The sequence below is a fragment of the Somniosus microcephalus genome, unplaced genomic scaffold, assembly GCF_052327205.1.
Source record: "Somniosus microcephalus isolate GS21.2 unplaced genomic scaffold, FLI_Smic_1.0 unresolved_chr1, whole genome shotgun sequence".
In the NCBI taxonomy this organism is placed as follows: Eukaryota; Metazoa; Chordata; class Chondrichthyes; order Squaliformes; family Somniosidae; genus Somniosus; species Somniosus microcephalus.
In genome coordinates, this window is record NW_028225179.1 from 162085760 (window position 1) to 162106861 (window position 21102).

Genomic DNA, 21102 nt, shown 5'->3' on the forward strand with positions numbered 1-21102 from the left:
CAGGAACATCGGAACAGGAGTAGGCCACTCATTTGTTCCAGCTTGTTCCTCCATTCAATTCGATCATGGCTGAGCTGTATCTTAACTCCATCTCCCCGCCTTGGTTCCATAACCCTAAATACCATTGCCTAACACAAATCTATCAATGGCAGTTTGTCATTTTCAATTGACCGAACCTCAACAGCTTCTTGAGGGCGAGTGTTCTAGATTTCCACTACACTGTGTCTGAAGAAATGCTTTGTAACATCACCCCTGAACGGCCTCGCTCTGCGGTTAAGGTTACGTGGACCCCTCGTTCTCTCTGCCCATCCACAGTTCCTAACTTCTAACATCACCCCTGAACGGCCTCGCTCTGCGGTTAAGGTTACGTGGACCCCTCGTTCTCTCTGCCCATCCACAGTTCCTAACATCACCCTTGAACGGCCTCGCTCTGTGGTTAAGGTTACGTGGACCCCTCGTTCTCTCTGCCCATCCACAGTTCCTAACTTCTAACATCACCCCTGAACGGCCTCGCTCTGTGGTTAAGGTTACGTGGACCCCTCGTTCTCTCTGCCCATCCACAGTTCCTAACTTCTAACATCACCCCTGAACGGCCTCGCTCTGCGGTTAAGGTTACGTGGACCCCTCGTTCTCTCTGCCCATCCACAGTTCCTAACTTCTAACATCACCCCTGAACGGCCTCGCTCTGCGGTTAAGGTTACGTGGACCCCTCGTTCTCTCTGCCCATCCACAGTTCCTAACATCACCCTTGAACGGCCTCGCTCTGTGGTTAAGGTTACGTGGACCCCTCGTTCTCTCTGCCCATCCACAGTTCCTAACTTCTAACATCACCCCTGAACGGCCTCGCTCTGTGGTTAAGGTTACGTGGACCCCTCGTTCTCTCTGCCCATCCACAGTTCCTAACTTCTAACATCACCCCTGAACGGCCTCGCTCTGCGGTTAAGGTTACGTGGACCCCTCGTTCTCTCTGCCCATCCACAGTTCCTAACTTCTAACATCACCCCTGAACGGCCTCGCTCTGCGGTTAAGGTTACGTGGACCCCTCGTTCTCTCTGCCCATCCACAGTTCCTAACTTCTAACATCACCCCTGAACGGCCTCGCTCTGCGGTTAAGGTTACGTGGACCCCTCGTTCTCTCTGCCCATCCACAGTTCCTAACTTCTAACATCACCCCTGAACGGCCTCGCTCTGCGGTTAAGGTTACGTGGACCCCTCGTTCTCTCTGCCCATCCACAGTTCCTAACTTCTAACCATTTAGAACATTCTCTGATCGATCCTTTTTAGGTCCAACGTGAATGAGCTCATTTCTTTCTGAAGTGAGGGGAGTGCGACAAACTCGCTCAATCCACTCCAGGAGGGTGGGTTCTCCGGCGTTCTGAATGTTATTTAATATTGGTGTCGCGAGTCTAACGCCCTCGAACGTCTATGTGGACACGGTGTCAAGATGTAATGAGAGTGGGAGGAGGCTCCCGTGGAGTATAAACACAGCATAGACCACTAGAGCCGAATGGACTGTTTCTCTGCTGCAGTTTCGATGTAAATCTAATCTGCCCCGAACTGTCACAAACTCCAATCTCTGTGACTGTGACCATGGTGTGTAACCCTTCCTTGTCCATCATTCACCTTCCCACAGCATTCGATATAGTCTCATCTGGCATTCTTTTCCATGTCATGGCCTCCACTGTCCATCCCATAAAACTGATCCTCATGTGCTTCCTGTCCTAGCTCCCTGATCGCAGATCGCAAATCTCCAGCAATGGGTTAACTTTTGTCTTTCTATCAACACCTATATTGTAGGCCAATATTGAACCGATGATGCTGCTTCTGGTGCATAGTAACCGATTACTGTAGCGCCGGAGGCAGATTGGATTGTTTCAATATCTGCTTCTTGGGATTTGCTGGTGGATTGAAATCTCGGTGCCGAGATCGCCTCATCAGGCACCTCCATTGACGAGGCGAGGCTGCATCATAGACCCATAATATGATACAGCACAGGAGGTCATTCAGCCCATCAGGCACCTCCATTGACTGGGTGAGGCTGCATCATAGACCCATAATATGATACAGCACAGGAGGTCATTCAGCCCATCAGGCACCTCCATTGACTGGGCGAGGCTGCATCATAGACCCATAATATGATACCGCACAGGAGGTCATTCAGCCCATCAGGCACCTCCATTGACGAGGCGAGGCTGCATCATAGACCCATAATATGATACAGCACAGAAGGAGGTCATTCAGCCCATCAGGCACCTCCATTGACTGGGCGAGGCTGCATCATAGACCCATAATATGATACAGCACAGGAGGTCATTCAGCCTATCAGGCACCTCCATTGACGAGGCGAGGCTGCATCATAGACCCATAATATGACACAGCACAGAAGGTCATTCAGCCCATCAGGCACCTCCATTGACTGGGCGAGGCTACATCATAGACCCATAATATGATACAGCACAGGAGGTCATTCAGCCCATCAGGCACCTCCATTGACTGGGCGAGGCTACATCATAGACCCATAATATGATACAGCACAGGAGGTCATTCAGCCCATCACACCGGTGCTGACTCTTTGGAAGAGCGATCCCATTATTACCACTGCCCCCCTCTTTCCCCATAGCCCTGTAAAAGTTTTCCCTTCAAGTATTTATCCAATTCCCTTTTCAATGTTACAACAGAATCTGCTTCCTCCACCCTTTCGGGCAATGCATTCCAGATCTCACGAACTCGCTGTGTAACACAATGTTACCTCACCACCCTTTCGGACAATGCATTCCAGATCACACTAACTCTCTGTGTAACACAATGTTACCTCACCACCCTTTCGGACAATGCATTCCAGATCACACTAACTCGCTGTGTAACACAATGTTACCTCACCACCCTTTCGGACAATGCATTCCAGATCACACTAACTCGCTGTGTAACACAATGTTACCTCACCACCCTTTCGGGCAATGCATTCCAGATCTCACTAACTCGCTGTGTAACACAATGTTACCTCACCACCCTCTCGGACAATGCATTCCAGATCACACTAACTCGCTGTGTAACACAATGTTACCTCACCACCCTTTCGGACAATGCATTCCAGATCTCACTAACTCACTGTGTAACACAATGTTACCTCACCACCCTTTCGGACAATGCATTCCAGATCTCACTAACTCGCTGTGTAACACAATGTTACCTCACCACCCTTTCGGGCAATGCATTCCAGATCTCACTAACTCGCTGTGTAACACAATGTTACCTCACCACCCTTTCGGACAATGCATTCCAGATCTCACTAACTCGCTGTGTAACACAATGTTACCTCACCACCCTCTCGGACAATCCATTCCAGATCACACTAACTCGCTGTGTAACACAATGTTACCTCACCACCCTTTCAGACAATGCATTCCAGATCACACTAACTCGCTGTGTAACACAATGTTACCTCACCACCCTTTCGGACAATGCATTCCAGATCACACTAACTCGCTGTGTAACACAATGTTACCTCACCACCCTTTCGGGCAATGCATTCCAGATCTCACTAACTCGCTGTGTAACACAATGTTACCTCACCACCCTTTCGGACAATACATTCCAGATCACACTAACTCGCTGTGTAACACAATGTTACCTCACCACCCTTTCGGACAATGCATTCCAGATCACACTAACTCGCTGTGTAACACAATGTTACCTCACCACCCTTTCGGACAATACATTCCAGATCACACTAACTCGCTGTGTAACACAATGTTACCTCACCACCCTTTCGGACAATGCATTCCAGATCACACTAACTCGCTGTGTAACACAATGTTACCTCACCACCCTTTCGGACAATGCATTCCAGATCTCACTAACTCGCTGTGTAACACAATGTTACCTCACCACCCTTTCGGGCAATGCATTCCAGATCTCACTAACTCGCTGTGTAACACAATGTTACCTCACCACCCTTTCGGACAATGCATTCCAGATCTCACTAACTCGCTGTGTAACACAATGTTACCTCACCACCCTTTCGGGCAATGCATTCCAGATCTCACTAACTCGCTGTGTAACACAATGTTACCTCACCACCCTTTCGGACAATGCATTCCAGATCTCACTAACTCGCTGTGTAACACAATGTTACCTCACCACCCTTTCGGGCAATGCATTCCAGATCACACTAACTCGCTGTGTAACACAATGTTACCTCACCACCCTTTCGGACAATGCATTCCAGATCTCACTAACTCGCTGTGTAACACAATGTTACCTCACCACCCTTTCGGACAATGCATTCCAGATCTCACTAACTCGCTGTGTAACACAATGTTACCTCACCACCCTTTCGGACAATGCATTCCAGATCTCACTAACTCACTGTGTAACACAATGTTACCTCATCACCCTTTCGGACAATGCATTCCAGATCTCACTAACTCGCTGTGTAACACAATGTTACCTCACCACCCTTTCGGACAATGCATTCCAGATCACACTAACTCGCTGTGTAACACAATGTTACCTCACCACCCTTTCGGACAATACATTCCAGATCTCACTAACTCGCTGTGTAACACAATGTTACCTCACCACCCTTTCGGACAATGCATTCCAGATCTCACTAACTCCCTGTGTAACACAATGTTACCTCACCACCCTTTCGGACAATGCATTCCAGATCTCACTAACTCGCTGTGTAACACAATGTTACCTCACCACCCTTTCGGACAATGCATTCCAGGTCACACTAACTCGCTGTGTAACACAATGTTACCTCACCACCCTTTCGGACAATGCATTCCAGATCTCACTAACTCGCTGCGTAACACAATGTTACCTCACCACCCTTTCGGACAATGCATTCCAGATCACACTAACTCGCTGTGTAACACAATGTTACCTCACCACCCTTTCGGACAATGCATTCCAGATCTCACTAACTCGCTGTGTAACACAATGTTACCTCAGCACCCTTTCGGACAATGCATTCCAGATCTCACTAACTCGCTGTGTAACACAATGTTACCTCACCGCCCTTTCGGACAATGCATTCCAGATCACACTAACTCGCTGTGTAACACAATGTTACCTCACCACCCTTTCGGACAATGCATTCCAGATCACACTAACTCGCTGTGTAACACAATGTTACCTCACCACCCTTTCGGACAATGCATTCCAGATCTCACTAACTCGCTGTGCAACACAATGTTACCTCACCACCCTTTCGGACAATGCATTCCAGATCACACTAACTCACTGTGTAACACAATGTTACCTCACCACCCTTTCGGACAATGCATTCCAGATCTCACTAACTCGCTGTGTAACACAATGTTACCTCACCACCCTTTCGGACAATGCATTCCAGATCACACTAACTCGCTGTGTAACACAATGTTACCTCACCACCCTTTCGGACAATGCATTCCAGATCACACTAACTCGCTGTGTAACACAATGTTACCTCACCACCCTTTCGGGCAATGCATTCCAGATCTCACTAACTCGCTGTGTAACACAATGTTACCTCACCACCCTTTCGGACAATGCATTCCAGATCTCACTAACTCACTGTGTAACACAATGTTACCTCACCACCCTTTCGGGCAATGCATTCCAGATCTCACTGACTCGCTGTGTAACACAATGTTACCTCACCACCCTTTCGGACAATGCATTCCAGATCACACTAACTCACTGTGTAACACAATGTTACCTCACCACCCTTTCGGGCAATGCATTCCAGATCTCACTGACTCGCTGTGTAACACAATGTTACCTCACCACCCTTTCGGACAATGCATTCCAGATCACACTAACTCGCTGTGTAACACAATGTTACCTCACCACCCTTTCGGACAATGCATTCCAGATCACACTAACTCACTGTGTAACACAATGTTACCTCACCACCCTTTCGGACAATGCATTCCAGATCTCACTATCTCGCTGTGTAACACAATGTTACCTCACCACCCTTTCGGACAATGCATTCCAGATCTCACTAACTCGCTGTGTAACACAATGTTACCTCACCACCCTTTCGGACAATGCATTCCAGATCACACTAACTCGCTGTGTAACACAATGTTACCTCACCACCCTTTCGGGCAATGCATTCCAGATCTCACTAACTCGCTGTGTAACACAATGTTACCTCACCACCCTTTCGGACAATGCATTCCAGATCACACTAACTCGCTGTGTAACACAATGTTACCTCACCACCCTTTCGGACAATACATTCCAGATCACACTAACTCGCTGTGTAACACAATGTTACCTCACCACCCTTTCGGACAATGCATTCCAGATCACACTAACTCACTGTGTAACACAATGTTACCTCACCACCCTCTCGGACAATGCATTCCAGATCTCACTAACTCGCTGTGTAACACAATGTTACCTCACCACCCTTTCGGACAATGCATTCCAGATCTCACTAACTCGCTGTGTAACACAATGTTACCTCACCACCCTTTCGGGCAATGCATTCCAGATCACACTAACTCGCTGTGTAACACAATGTTACCTCACCACCCTTTCGGACAATGCATTCCAGATCACACTAACTCGCTGTGTAACACAATGTTACCTCACCACCCTTTCGGACAATGCATTCCAGATCTCACTAACTCGCTGTGTAACACAATGTTACCTCACCACCCTTTCGGACAATGCATTCCAGATCACACTAACTCGCTGTGTAACACAATGTTACCTCACCACCCTTTCGGGCAATGCATTCCAGATCACACTAACTCGCTGTGTAACACAATGTTACCTCACCACCCTTTCGGACAATGCATTCCAGATCTCACTAACTCACTGTGTAACACAATGTTACCTCACCACCCTTTCGGACAATGCATTCCAGATCACACTAACTCGCTGTGTAACACAATGTTACCTCACCACCCTTTCGGACAATGCATTCCAGATCACACTAACTCGCTGTGTAACACAATGTTACCTCACCACCCTTTCGGACAATGCATTCCAGATCACACTAACTCGCTGTGTAACACAATGTTACCTCACCACCCTTTCGGGCAATGCATTCCAGATCACACTAACTCGCTGTGTAACACAATGTTACCTCACCACCCTTTCGGACAATGCATTCCAGATCACACTAACTCGCTGTGTAACACAATGTTACCTCACCACCCTTTCGGGCAATGCATTCCAGATCACACTAACTCACTGTGTAACACAATGTTACCTCACCGCCCTTTCGGACAATGCATTCCAGATCACACTAACTCGCTGTGTAACACAATGTTACCTCACCACCCTTTCGGACAATGCATTCCAGATCACACTAACTCGCTGTGTAACACAATGTTACCTCACCACCCTTTCGGACAATGCATTCCAGATCACACTAACTCGCTGTGTAACACAATGTTACCTCACCACCCTTTCGGGCAATGCATTCCAGATCACACTAACTCGCTGTGTAACACAATGTTACCTCACCACCCTTTCGGACAATGCATTCCAGATCACACTAACTCGCTGTGTAACACAATGTTACCTCACCACCCTTTCGGGCAATGCATTCCAGATCACACTAACTCGCTGTGTAACACAATGTTACCTCACCACCCTTTCGGACAATCCATTCCAGATCTCACTAACTCACTGTGTAACACAATGTTACCTCACCACCCTTTCGGGCAATGCATTCCAGATCTCACTAACTCGCTGTGTAACACAATGTTACCTCACCACCCTTTCGGGCAATGCATTCCAGATCACACTAACTCGCTGTGTAACACAATGTTACCTCACCACCCTTTCGGACAATGCATTCCAGATCTCACTAACTCGCTGTGTAACACAATGTTACCTCACCACCCTTTCGGACAATGCATTCCAGATCTCACTAACTCGCTGTGTAACACAATGTTGCCGCACCACCCTTTCGGACAATGCATTCCAGATCACACTAACTCGCTGTGTAACACAATGTTGCCGCACCACCCTTTCGGACAATGCATTCCAGATCACACTAACTCGCTGTGTAACACAATGTTACCTCACCACCCTTTCGGACAATGCATTCCAGATCTCACTAACTCACTGTGTAACACAATGTTACCTCACCACCCTTTCGGACAATGCATTCCAGATCTCACTAACTCGCTGTGTAACACAATGTTACCTCACCACCCTTTCGGACAATGCATTCCAGATCACACGAACTCGCTGTGTAACACAATGTTACCTCACCACCCTTTCGGACAATGCATTCCAGATCTCACTAACTCGCTGTGTAACACAATGTTACCTCACCACCCTTTCGGACAATGCATTCCAGATCACACTAACTCGCTGTGTAACACAATGTTACCTCACCACCCTTTCGGACAATGCATTCCAGATCTCACTAACTCGCTGTGTAACACAATGTTACCTCACCACCCTTTCGGACAATGCATTCCAGATCACACTAACTCACTGTGTAACACAATGTTACCTCACCACCCTTTCGGACAATGCATTCCAGATCTCACTAACTCGCTGTGTAACACAATGTTACCTCACCACCCTTTCGGACAATGCATTCCAGATCACACTAACTCGCTGTGTAACACAATGTTACCTCACCACCCTTTCGGGCAATGCATTCCAGATCACACTAACTCGCTGTGTAACACAATGTTACCTCACCACCCTTTCGGGCAATGCATTCCAGATCTCACTAACTCGCTGTGTAACACAATGTTACCTCACCACCCTTTCGGGCAATGCATTCCAGATCACACTAACTCGCTGTGTAACAATGTTACCTCACCACCCTTTCGGGCAATGCATTCCAGATCACACTAACTCACTGTGTAACACAATGTTACCTCACCACCCTTTCGGACAATGCATTCCAGATCTCACTAACTCGCTGTGTAACACAATGTTACCTCACCACCCTTTCGGGCAATGCATTCCAGATCACACTAACTCGCTGTGTAACAATGTTCCCTCACCACCCTTTCGGACAATGCATTCCAGATCTCACTAACTCGCTGTGTAACACAATGTTACCTCACCACCCTTTCGGACAATGCATTCCAGATCTCACTAACTCGCTGTGTAACACAATGTTGCCGCACCACCCTTTCGGACAATGCATTCCAGATCACACTAACTCGCTGTGTAACACAATGTTGCCGCACCACCCTTTCGGACAATGCATTCCAGATCACACTAACTCGCTGTGTAACACAATGTTACCTCACCACCCTTTCGGACAATGCATTCCAGATCTCACTAACTCACTGTGTAACACAATGTTACCTCACCACCCTTTCGGACAATGCATTCCAGATCTCACTAACTCGCTGTGTAACACAATGTTACCTCACCACCCTTTCGGACAATGCATTCCAGATCACACGAACTCGCTGTGTAACACAATGTTACCTCACCACCCTTTCGGACAATGCATTCCAGATCTCACTAACTCGCTGTGTAACACAATGTTACCTCACCACCCTTTCGGACAATGCATTCCAGATCACACTAACTCGCTGTGTAACACAATGTTACCTCACCACCCTTTCGGACAATGCATTCCAGATCTCACTAACTCGCTGTGTAACACAATGTTACCTCACCACCCTTTCGGACAATGCATTCCAGATCACACTAACTCACTGTGTAACACAATGTTACCTCACCACCCTTTCGGACAATGCATTCCAGATCTCACTAACTCGCTGTGTAACACAATGTTACCTCACCACCCTTTCGGACAATGCATTCCAGATCACACTAACTCGCTGTGTAACACAATGTTACCTCACCACCCTTTCGGGCAATGCATTCCAGATCTCACTAACTCGCTGTGTAACACAATGTTACCTCACCACCCTTTCGGGCAATGCATTCCAGATCTCACTAACTCGCTGTGTAACACAATGTTACCTCACCACCCTTTCGGGCAATGCATTCCAGATCACACTAACTCGCTGTGTAACACAATGTTTCCTCACCTCGCCTGTGGCTCTTTTTCCACTCACTTTAAATCTGCGTCGTCTGGTTACTGACCCCTTCTGCCAATGGAAACAGTTTCTCCTTATTTACTCATCAAAACCAATCATGAGTTTCAACAGCTCTATAAAATCTTCGTTTAACCAACTCTGCTCTAAAGGGAACAAACCAGTCTCTCCCCAGAACTGAAGTCCCTGATCCTTAGTACAATTCTCTCAAATCTCTTCTGCACCATCTCCAAGGCCTTGATATCCTCCCTAAAGTGCGGTGCCCAGAATTGCAAACCATACTCCAGCTGAGGCCTAACCAGTCTGTTATAACAGTTTAACATCACTTGCTGTTATTCGCTATTCCTCCTGTAATAAAGCCGAGGACATGGCTCATGGTGTCAGCACTTGACTAACGAGCACTGTAGGAGGGGAGGACATTCACCACTGCTCCACTAATATTAACAGTGGTGTCAGTTTAAGCAGATTGGTGACGCAATATCTTTAGGGGTCTTACAATATCTGGAAACCTCTTAAATACATAACTGGTCGACTGCTGTTTTACAATTATAATTCTCCACGTGTGCACGTGTCCCGCTGTGTGTCTAACAAACTCTCAGTCAGCGTCCTTCCCTTTCCCCACTGGGGAAATGTGAAAGCGATTCAGTCCCGGATCAGTAATTTCTCCAAACTTAAGTTGATGTTATTCGCCGGCATTAAGTTATAACCCAATTTGAGACCTTGTAAGATGGAGTTTTCTGCTGTTTGACACACGCAGACTCTGGTATAATAAACACACGACAACAACAACAGCACCGTAGGGAATCAAGCTGAATACAGAAAGTACAGAGGAGAAATCAAAAACAAACTAAGAGGGGCACGGAAAAACTGAGGAAAGATTAGTGGGAATAGAATAGGGAACATTAAAATCTTTCTTAAACATGTAAAGCCTCAAAGGAGAGTCAACGGAAAGGTGCGATGATTAAGGAGCAAAAGGGGAATCTTCACGTGGCATAGTGGTTAGCACTGTTGCCTCACAGCGCCAGGGACCCGGGTTCGAATCCGGCCTCGGGTGACTGTCTGTGTGGAGTTTGCACATTCTCCCCGTGTTTGCGTGGGTTTTCCCCGGGTGCTCCGGTTTCCTCCCACAGTCCAAAGATGTGCGGGTTAGGTTGATTGGCTATGATAAATTGACCCTTAGTGTTAGGGGGATTAAATACGTGGGGTTACGGAGATAAGGTGGGATATGTGTTGGTGTCGGGGTTACGGGGATCGGGTGGGATATGTGTCAGTGCAGACTCGATGGGCCGAAATGGCCTCCATCTGCACTGTGGGGTTTCTGTGATTTCTGTGATTCTGGTGGATGCAGTGGGCATGGCTGAGGTACTGAATGAGTACTTTGCATCTGCCTTCACTAAAGAAGAGGATGCTGCCAATGTTACAGTGAAGGAGAGGGTGGTAGTGAAATTGGACAGGATATAAATAGACCAAGAGGATGTAGTGAAACAGTTGACAGCGCTCAAAGTGGAAGTGTCATGGTCTGGATGGGATGCATCCTGGGTTACTGAGAGAAGGAAGGCTCTGGCCACAATCTTTGAATCCTCCTTGGATAGGGGAGTGGTGCCACAGGACTGGGGATTTGCAAATGTTACCCCCTCGTTTAAAAACGGAGCGTGTGGTAAACCAATGAACTACAGGCGAATCAGTCTGGCGCCGGTGTTCAGGAACCTTCTGGAGATAAATCATTGAGAACCTGCTAAGATATCATCTCTCCTTACAGCAGTAATTGACTCCTTGATTAATATTGCGACACCCCCTCCTCTTTTACACCCCTGTCTTGCCTGAAGATTCTATACCCTGGAATACTGAGCTGCCAGTCCTGCCCCTCCCTCAACCATGTCTCTGTGATAACAATATCATACTCCCATGTGTTCATCAACACCTTGAATTCATCTGCCTTACTCGCAAGACTCCTTGCATTAAAATAAATGCCATCCAGCCTTGCCATGCTCCCTTGTGCCGTTACATATTTGCTCTGCCTTGCAGGCTGACCTGTTTTTTCCTCTATATTTGGCTGTGCATCACCCTCTACTGTAGCTCCACTCTGTATCCCATCCCCCTGCCAAGTTAGTTTAAACTCCCAACAGTACCAGCAAACCTCCCTGCAAGGATGTTGGTCCCGTTCCGGTTCAGGTGCAAACCGTCCGACTTGTACAGGTCCCACCTTCCCCAGAAGCAGAGCCAGTGATCCAGGAAACTAAAGCCCTCCCTCCTGCACCAACTCTTCAGCCACACATTCATCTGCTCTATCCACCTATTCCTATACTCACTAGCACATGGCACCGGGAGCAATCCAGAGATTACAACCTTTGAGGTCCTGCTTTTTAATCTGCTACCTAGCTCCCTAAATTCTTGTTGCAGGACCTCATCCCGCTTTCTATCTATGTCCTTGGTACCAATGTGAACCACGACCTCTGACTGTTCGCCCTCCCCCTTCAGAATGCCCTGCAGCCGTTCAGTGACATCCCTGACCCTGGCACCAGGGAGGCAACATACCATCCTGGAGTCACATCTGCAGCCACAGAAATGTCTATCTGTTCCCCTTACGATAGAATCCCCCATCACTATTGCTCTCCCACTCTTTTTCCTCCCCTCCTGTGCAGCTGAGCCACTCGTAGTGCCACGGACTTGGCTCTTGCTGCATTCCCCTCAGAAAGCATCTCCCCCAGCAGTATCCAAAACGGAAAATCTGTTGGCGAGGGAGATGGACCCTGCACTACCTTCCTAGTTCTTTTACTCTGTCTGGCGGTCACCCATTCCGTCTGACCACCTCGTTAGACAAGCTATGAAGATCTCAGCTTCGCGGATGCTCCACAGTGACTCCAGCCGCAGCTCCAGCTCAGAAACGTGGATTTCGAGTTGCTGCAGCTGGAGACACTTCCTGCACACATGTTCGCCCTGGACACCGAAAGTGTCCCCGACTTCCCACATAGCACAGGAGGAGCACTCCACACTGCCGAGCTGCCCTGCCATGTCCTACCCTTAATTTACTCCCTTTAAAGAATATTAAATACACTCGGGACCTTACTTCCCTTTAAACACTACTTATGCTAAACTAGAGACCTTACTTTCACTTTAACGACTGGACTGTAGAAATACTCACCAGGTCCTACTTCCCAATCAGCTCCTTCCCTGGTTGCGACGTCACTTTAGCGGTTTTGCAGTTTGACTGCTCCCGCTCTCACTCTTTCCTGCAGTCCTGTGACGTCTCTCCTCGATTTTGCTGTACTTTTGGAATTCGCTGGACTTGTAGCTGTCTCCTCACTGCTGCCGACTCCTTGAAGGTCCGCGCTGTCCTCGGCCTCCCGCTGTATTTATGCCTCCTCGCTGCTGCTGCCGACTCCTCGCAGGTCCGCGCTGTCCTCGGCCTCCGGCTGTATTTATGCCTCCTCGCTGCTGCTGCCGACTCCTCGCAGGTCCGCGCTGTCCTCGGCCTCCCGCTGTATTTATGCCTCCTCGCTGCTGCTGCCGACTCCTCGCAGGTCCGCGCTGTCCTCGGCCTCCCGCTGTATTTATGCCTCCTCGCTGCTGCTGCCAACTCCTCGCAGGTTCTCCTTAGAGCAGAAAAATGTTAATTGGGAGATTTAATAGAGGTGTTCAAAATCATGAAGGTGTTTCCATAGAGTAAATAAGGAGCAACTGTACCCACTGACAGAAGGGTCGGTAAACAGAGGAGACGGATTTAACGTAATTGACAAAATGCCAGAGGGGAGGTAAGATAAGATTGTTTTTAGGCATCGTGTTATGATCTGGAATGCAATGTCTGAATGAGTGATGGGAGCAGAGACAATAGTAACTTTTAAACCTGAATTAGTGAAACACACGAAGGGGAGAACATTAGCAGTGCTCTGGGCACAGAGCAGGGGAGTGGGACACATTGGTCTGCTCTTTCAAAGAGCCGGTACAGGCACGTTGTGCCCAATGGCCTCATTCTGTGCTGCCTGGTCCCAAGTTTCTATAGTATCAACCTCGAACTTTGTTCCTGAGCGAGTAATAAATGATAAATGTACCTGAATGCTATTTACAGAAGCAGACCTTTAGCATGTGAAATTGCATTGGGAAGTTTAATTCTGTTAACCAGCAAACGATGACCAAAAATTGATAAAAAAGGGAGAAAAATCGACTGAGTACACCAGCAAGAAACATTTAAAAATTGTAGGAGCTTCTGAAAGTAAGTAAACATGAAGAGTAGCAAAAAGTAAGCATTGGTCCCTTAGAGGCTGAGACAGGAGAAATTATAATGGGAAATGAGGAAATGGCAGAGACTTTAAACAAATATTTTGTATCTGTCTTCACAGTAGAAAACACAAATAGCGTACCAAAAATAGCAGGGAACCAAGGGACTAATGAAAGGACTGACATCAATTACTTTAAGTTCCTTCGAGAAAAAAAGTACTTGAGAAACTAATGGGACTAAAAACCGACAAATCCCCAGGACCTGACGGCCGACATCCTAGGGCTCTACAAGAGGTGGCTGAAGAGAGAGTGGATGCATTGGTTGTGATCTTCCAAAATTCCCTAGATTCTGGAACAGTCCCAGCGGATTAGAAGGTAGAAAAAGTAACCCCGCTATTCTAGAAAGGGGGAAGAGAGAAAGCAGGGAACTACAGGCCAGTGAGCCTGGCGTCAGGAAAATGCTGGAATCCATTATTAAGGGAGGGGTAAGAGGGCACTTAGAAAATCATATGATCAGGCGGAGTCAACATGGTTTTATGAAAGAGAAATCATGCTATTAGTGTTTTTTGAGGATGCAACTAGCTGGATAGATAATGGGGAACTGGTGGATGTCAAATATTTGGATTGCCAAAAGGCATTTGATAAGGTGCCACATAAAAGGTTGCTGTGCAAGATAAGGACTCATGGGGTTGAGGGGAATATATTAGCTACAAGGACAGGTTGGAGAAGCTGGATTTGTTTTCATTAGAGCAAAGGAGGTTGAGGGGTGATTTGATCGAGGTGAACAAGATTATGACGGGTTTGGATAGACTACAGGGAAAGGCTGTTCCCACTAATGGATGGTACGAGGACTAGGGGACACAGATTTAAGGTTTTGGACAAGAGATACAGGGGGGATGAGAATAAAAACCTTTTTACGCAGCGAGTGGTGAGGACCGGGAACTCGCTGCCGATGGAAGTGGTGGAAGCGGAGACACTCGATGTTTTCAAGGGGAGACTGGATAGGCACTTGAGGGAAATAAACTTGCAGGGCTACGGGGATAGAGCGGGGGAATGGGACTGACTGGATTGCTCCACAGAGAGCCGGCACGGACTCGATGGGCCGAATGGCCTCCTTCTGTGCCATTATGACTATTAGCATTGATAGAGGATTGGTTAACTGACAGAAAACAGAGAGTAGGGATAAACAGGACATTTTCAGCTTGGCAGGCTAGTGGGGTGCCACAAGGATCAGTGCTGGGGCCTCTGCTATTTACAATCTATATTACTGACTTAGATGAAGGGACCGAGTGCAATGGATCCAAGTTTGCTGCTGATACAAAGCTAGGTGGGACAGTAAGCTATGGGGACACAGAGCCTGCAAAGGGATATGGGCAGTCTAAGTGTGCGGGCAGTAAGGTGACAGATGGAATATAATGTGGGGAAATGTGTGCGTATTCACTTTAGTAGGAAGAACAGAAAAACAGAACCTTTTTTAAATGGTGAAAAATTATTAAATGTTGGTGTTCAGAGAGATTTAGGTGTTCTCGTACAGGAAACAAAGTTAGCATGCAGGTACCGCGAGCAATTGGGCAGGCGGATGGCATGTTGGCCTTTATTACAAGGGGTTGGGATACAACAGTGAGGAAGTCTTGCTACAATTGGACAGGGCTTTGGTGAGACAACACCCGGAGTACCGCGCACAGTTTTGGTCTCATGTCGATAAAGGATGGGATAAAGACATGAGAGAGAAATGATCTTAGCTCCGAAAATAAAGTTAAAAAATCAGTTTGGGTGGAGCCAAGAAACAGCAAGGGGCAGAAAACATTGGTTGGAGGTGTTTATAGGCCCCAAACTGTAGTTGTAATGTAGGGCGGCGTATAATTCAGGGAACTAGAGGTGCATGTAGCAAGGGTAATATAGTAGTCATGGGGGATTTTAAGCTATGTATAGATTGGGGAAACCAAATCTGCAGTAATAGTGTGGGGACATCATCTGAGTCAATGGGACTCTCTCTGAACTTTCTCCCCAGTCCATCTCCAGGACCAGTGTGTATCTGAGTCAATGGGACTCTCTCTGACCTTTCTCCCCAGTCCATCTCCAGGACCAGTGTGTATCTGAGTCAATGGGACTCTCTGACCTTTCTCCCCAGTCCATCTCCAGGACCAGTGAGTATCTGAGTCAATGGGGCTCTCTCTGAACTTTCTCCCCAGTCCATCTCCAGGACCAGTGTGTATCTGTGGTGATTATTCTTTATGTTTAGTAAGAAGTATTGTAATTGGTTGTTTGTTTCCTGCCTTGAGATATATGCTGTAAACTCATTGGTAGTTGATGTCATGTGATTTGTGGTGGCCATCTTAAATTCAGTTCTCTACAGCCTTGGTTGGGACTGGGTGTTGAAAGATCTGCTACTGGATTTTTAAAGTTAATAAAGCCTAGATTTAGAAAGGCAAATCTACTCTTTATTTCAATTTATTAACTTTAAGTTAGAATGGAGCGATATCTTCAACCGGAACGATTCAATGCTGACCCTAATTCTGCAGGAGTGGATGATAAATGGAAACACTGGTATCGTACATTAAAAAACTTTTTGGGTGCGTTGGATCAAGAGTCTCTAAATAAGCTGAATATGCTGATCAACTACATTGCTCCGGATGTGTATAAGTATATTTTGGACTGTGAAACTTACGCATTGGCTATTTCTACATTGGAAAAGATTTTTGTTAAACCAAAGAATGAGGTATTTGCACGTCACCTTCTATCTGCCCGTAGGCAGCAGGTGGGAGAATCTTTGGATACTTATTTACAAGCACTTCGGCGCCTTAGTGCTAACTGTAATTATAAGGCCGTGACAGCAGAAGAATATAAGGAAGAATCGGTACGGGATGCTTTTAATGGATTACTGTCTAGATCAATTAGTCAGCGGTTGTTAGAAAATAAGACTTTGGATCGTAAGAGTGCTTTCGAGCAAGCCTCTACATTGGATGTGGCTCAGAGAAGTTCGGATTCTTATGCTCTTTTTAATCGGCCTGCAACTGTGGTTTCGGCAGTTCCAAATGAAAAGGAATTATGTGGACTTAATAGGAGTGGTTTACTAGATTCTGAAACAGTTTCTACTTCGGTGGCTGTTGCCTCTTGGATTTAGAAGTGTTATTTTTGTGGGAACGTCCGGCACCCTCGTCTGAAGTGTCCTGCTCGGGAGGCTGTGTGTAGTAAATGCGGCAAGAGAGGTCATTATGCACGTGTTTGTAAATCATCAGGTTCAATTACCTCCTCTGCGACTATTCAGCCTTTAGATAGGGCGTTTATTGCATCAATTTCTGCTGCATTTGCTCATGGCCTAAACAAAGCTATAGTTACGGCCCAAGTTAATGGGTTAGAAGTGAAGGCCCTTATAAAACTCTCGGTACTGCCCGTATCTATAAGTCTTCAGTTTGCGAAGGAGAAGCGTTTGAAAATTTCGCCTGTTACTTATCAGGTGTGTATGGCTCAGACGACTCTCACTTCACAAGTAGCTGGTTGTTGCCTTGTGAAATTGATTCTTCTAGGTCATATGTATACTGATATACGCCTATCTGTTCTGCCTAATCTCTGTGCGGATATTTTGATTGGTCATGATGTGCTTCAATTACACGAGTCTCTCAGTCTTTCGTTTGGAGGGACTAAGCCACCTTTATCTATTTGTGGATTAACACCTTCCATTTCTCCATTATCACTTTTTTCCAATTTGATGCCAGATTGTAAGCCAATTGCTACCAAGTCAAGAAGGTATAGCAGTCAGGATAGAGAATTGATTAATTCTGAAGTTCAACGTCTTTTATTGGAAGGAATCATTGAACCTAGTTGTTCGTCTTGGCGGGCACAGGTAGTTGTCACCACTAACGAGAGACATAAGAAACGAATGGTGATAGACTACTCCCAAACCATTAATAGGTATACTCAATTAGATACGTACCCTTTGCCTAAGATTGATGAGCTTATCAACAAAGTATCTCAGTATAAGGTTTTTAGCACTATTGATTTAAAGAGTGCTCATCAGATTCCTATTGTTAAGAGGGATCAACCATATACGGCCGTTGAGGCTGGCGGAAAGCTGTATCAGTTTTGCCGAATACCATTTGGTGTTACTAATGGTGTTGCTTGTTTTCAACGGGCAATGGATGCTTTTCTAAGTGATAACTCTCTCTCTCTCTCTCTCTGACACCTTTTCATACTTAGATGACATCACGGTGTGTGGCAAATCAAGGGTGGAGCATGATTCTAATTTAGAAAGATTCCTTCAAGCTGCGGAAAAAGTTGGTTTAACTTTCAATAAAGAGAAGTGTACCTTTTCGACCACTGAGGTAAATCTACTGGGGTACATTATCTCGGGAAACAAGATTAAACCAGACCCAGAACATCTGCGACCATTGATTGATTTACCTTGTCCTACTAATTCTAAGGCTTTGCAACGAGTTGTTGGACTGTTTTCTTACTATTCTAATTGGATTGCAAATTTTTCACAGAAGATCCGGCCTCTTATTCGGGTTACGACATATCCTCTATCATGGGAGGCCAGGACGTGTTTTGATAATTTTAAAAAGGATATCCTTGGAGCAGTTGTGCATTCTATTGAGGAGCAGGTTCCTTTTGTGATTGAGACGGATGCTTCTGATTTTGCAATTGGGGCTACGCTGAACCAAAATGGAAGACCTGTGGCCTTTTTCTCACGTACCTTGAACAATAGCGAAAAAAGGCATTCCTCAATAAAGAGGCGTATGCAATAGTAGAAGCACTGCGTAAATGGAGGCATTATTTATCGGGGCGACATTTTACGTTGGGAACTGATCAAAAGTCTGTGTCCTTTATGTTTGATGTCAAACATTTTGGAAAGATTAAGAATGATAAAATAATGAGGTGGAGGATTGAGTTGGCATGTTACCATTTTGATACAGTTTATCGTCCGGGGAAGGATAATGTTGCTGCTGATGCGCTGTCGAGGGCTTATTGTTCTGTGATTCACGGAGATACGCTTATTAATCTTCACAATGCCTTATGCCATCCTGGGGTTACGCGGATGATACACTTCGTACGCAGTAAGAATTTGCCCTTTTCAGTTGAAGACGTCAAGCAGATGACTTCATCATGTTCTATCTGTGCTCGGTGTAAACCGAATTTCTTTAAGCCTCAACGAGCTCATCTTATAAAGGCTACTTCTCCTTTTGAACGTTTGAGCGTCGATTTTAAGGGGCCTCTTCCTTCAACGACTCAAAATCGATATATATTTACTGTTGTGGATGAGTTTTCAAGGTTCCCTTTTGCTTTTCCTTGCGCAGATGTATCAGCTGCTACAGTTATCAAATGTCTGACTCAACTTTTTGTCATCTTTGGGATGCCTGCGTATATCCATTCGGATCAGGGAAGTTCTTTTATGTCTTCCCAGTTGAAGGAATACCTTCAGAGTCGGGGAATCTCTACCAGTAGAACTACCCCGTATAATCCCCAGGGTAATGGACAGTGCGAACGATACAATGGGGTGATCTGGAAGGCAGTTATGTTGGCTTTGACATCCCAGAACCTCAAGAATACACAGTGGGAAATGGTACTGCCTGATGCCCTGCATTCCATTAGATCATTGCTTTCAACAGCTACTAATGTGACCCCCCATGAAAGGCTCTTCAACTATCCGCGGAGATCTACTACGGGATATTCGGTACCTTCATGGCTTACTATGCAGGGACCTGTGCTGCTTCGACGCCATGTTAGATTGCCAAAATATGATCCTTTAGTGGAGGAGGTGGAGCTGTTGGAGGCAAATTCCCAATATGCTCATATTCGATTCCAAGATGGGAAAGAAAGTACTGTTTCAATTAAAGACTTGGCTCCTTGTGGTGGCCAGCCCTCTTCCGAGGATATTAACAATAGTCATGATTCAGATAATGTGGATGTCGTTACAGATACTACAAATATTTCCAATCCTATTGCAGATAATTATACTTCTATTAGTCAGCCTTCGATGGATGTTCATGACCGTCCCCGTTTACCTCCTGATGGGATTTCCAATCCGGAAACCGTTGATAATCGGGATATGGATAGCCTTCCTGCAGAAGATACTTCTGTGTCTCCTGGTGTGGGAGGGCAAGGAATTTCACCAGGGTTAAGAAGGTCGACACGAACAAGATATCCGGTCGACCGACTGAAAATGGACTTTTAAATTGATAGTAATGTTTTAAAATTGTTGAAATATTATATTTGTATTGTTTTAGTTGTAAATAATTAATTGTAAATTGTAAAGGTTATTTAGGTTGGAGTATATTTTAAAAGGAGGGGTGAATGTGGTGATTATTCTTCATGTTTAGTAAGAAGTATTGTAATTGGTTGTTTGTTTCCTGCCTTGAGATATATGCTGTAAACTCATTGGTAGTTGATGTCATGTGATTTGTGGTGGCCATCTTAAATTCAGTTCTCTACAGCCTTGGTTGGGACTGGGTGTTGAAAGATCTGCTACTGGATTTTTAAAGTTAATAAAGCCTAGATTTAGAAAGGCAAATCTACTTTTTATTTCAATATCTGAGTCAATGGGACTCTCTCTGACCTTTCTCCCCAGTCCATCTCCAGGACCAGTGTGTATCTGAGTCAATGGGACTCTCTCTGACCTTTTTCCCCAATCGATCTCTGAATCGGAAGAGTTCTCTCCGGTTGGTGCTCACAATCCTGTGTTGGTTCACCTGCTGTCGTTCCTCAGTCTACAATCCCAGTTTACTCTCAGCTGTGAACCTCTCAATCACTCAGTCTTTCACCAGGAAATCTAATTATGGCAGGACAGAAAATAACAATATCAACAGTGTGAAGTAATATAATAGACATTTCTTCTGCTTCATAAAAATAAAAGTTTGGGTCCAAGTACTTCGGTCTGATGTTGTCCCTT

General features: G+C 46.0%; 1 pseudogene; it reads right to left on the reverse strand.

Moving 5' to 3' along the window:
- The window catches only part of LOC147096420 (uncharacterized), a 41062-nt pseudogene extending 27474 nt beyond the window's left edge, over positions 1-13588 (reverse strand).
- Between the last annotated feature and the right edge of the window lie 7514 nt (positions 13589-21102).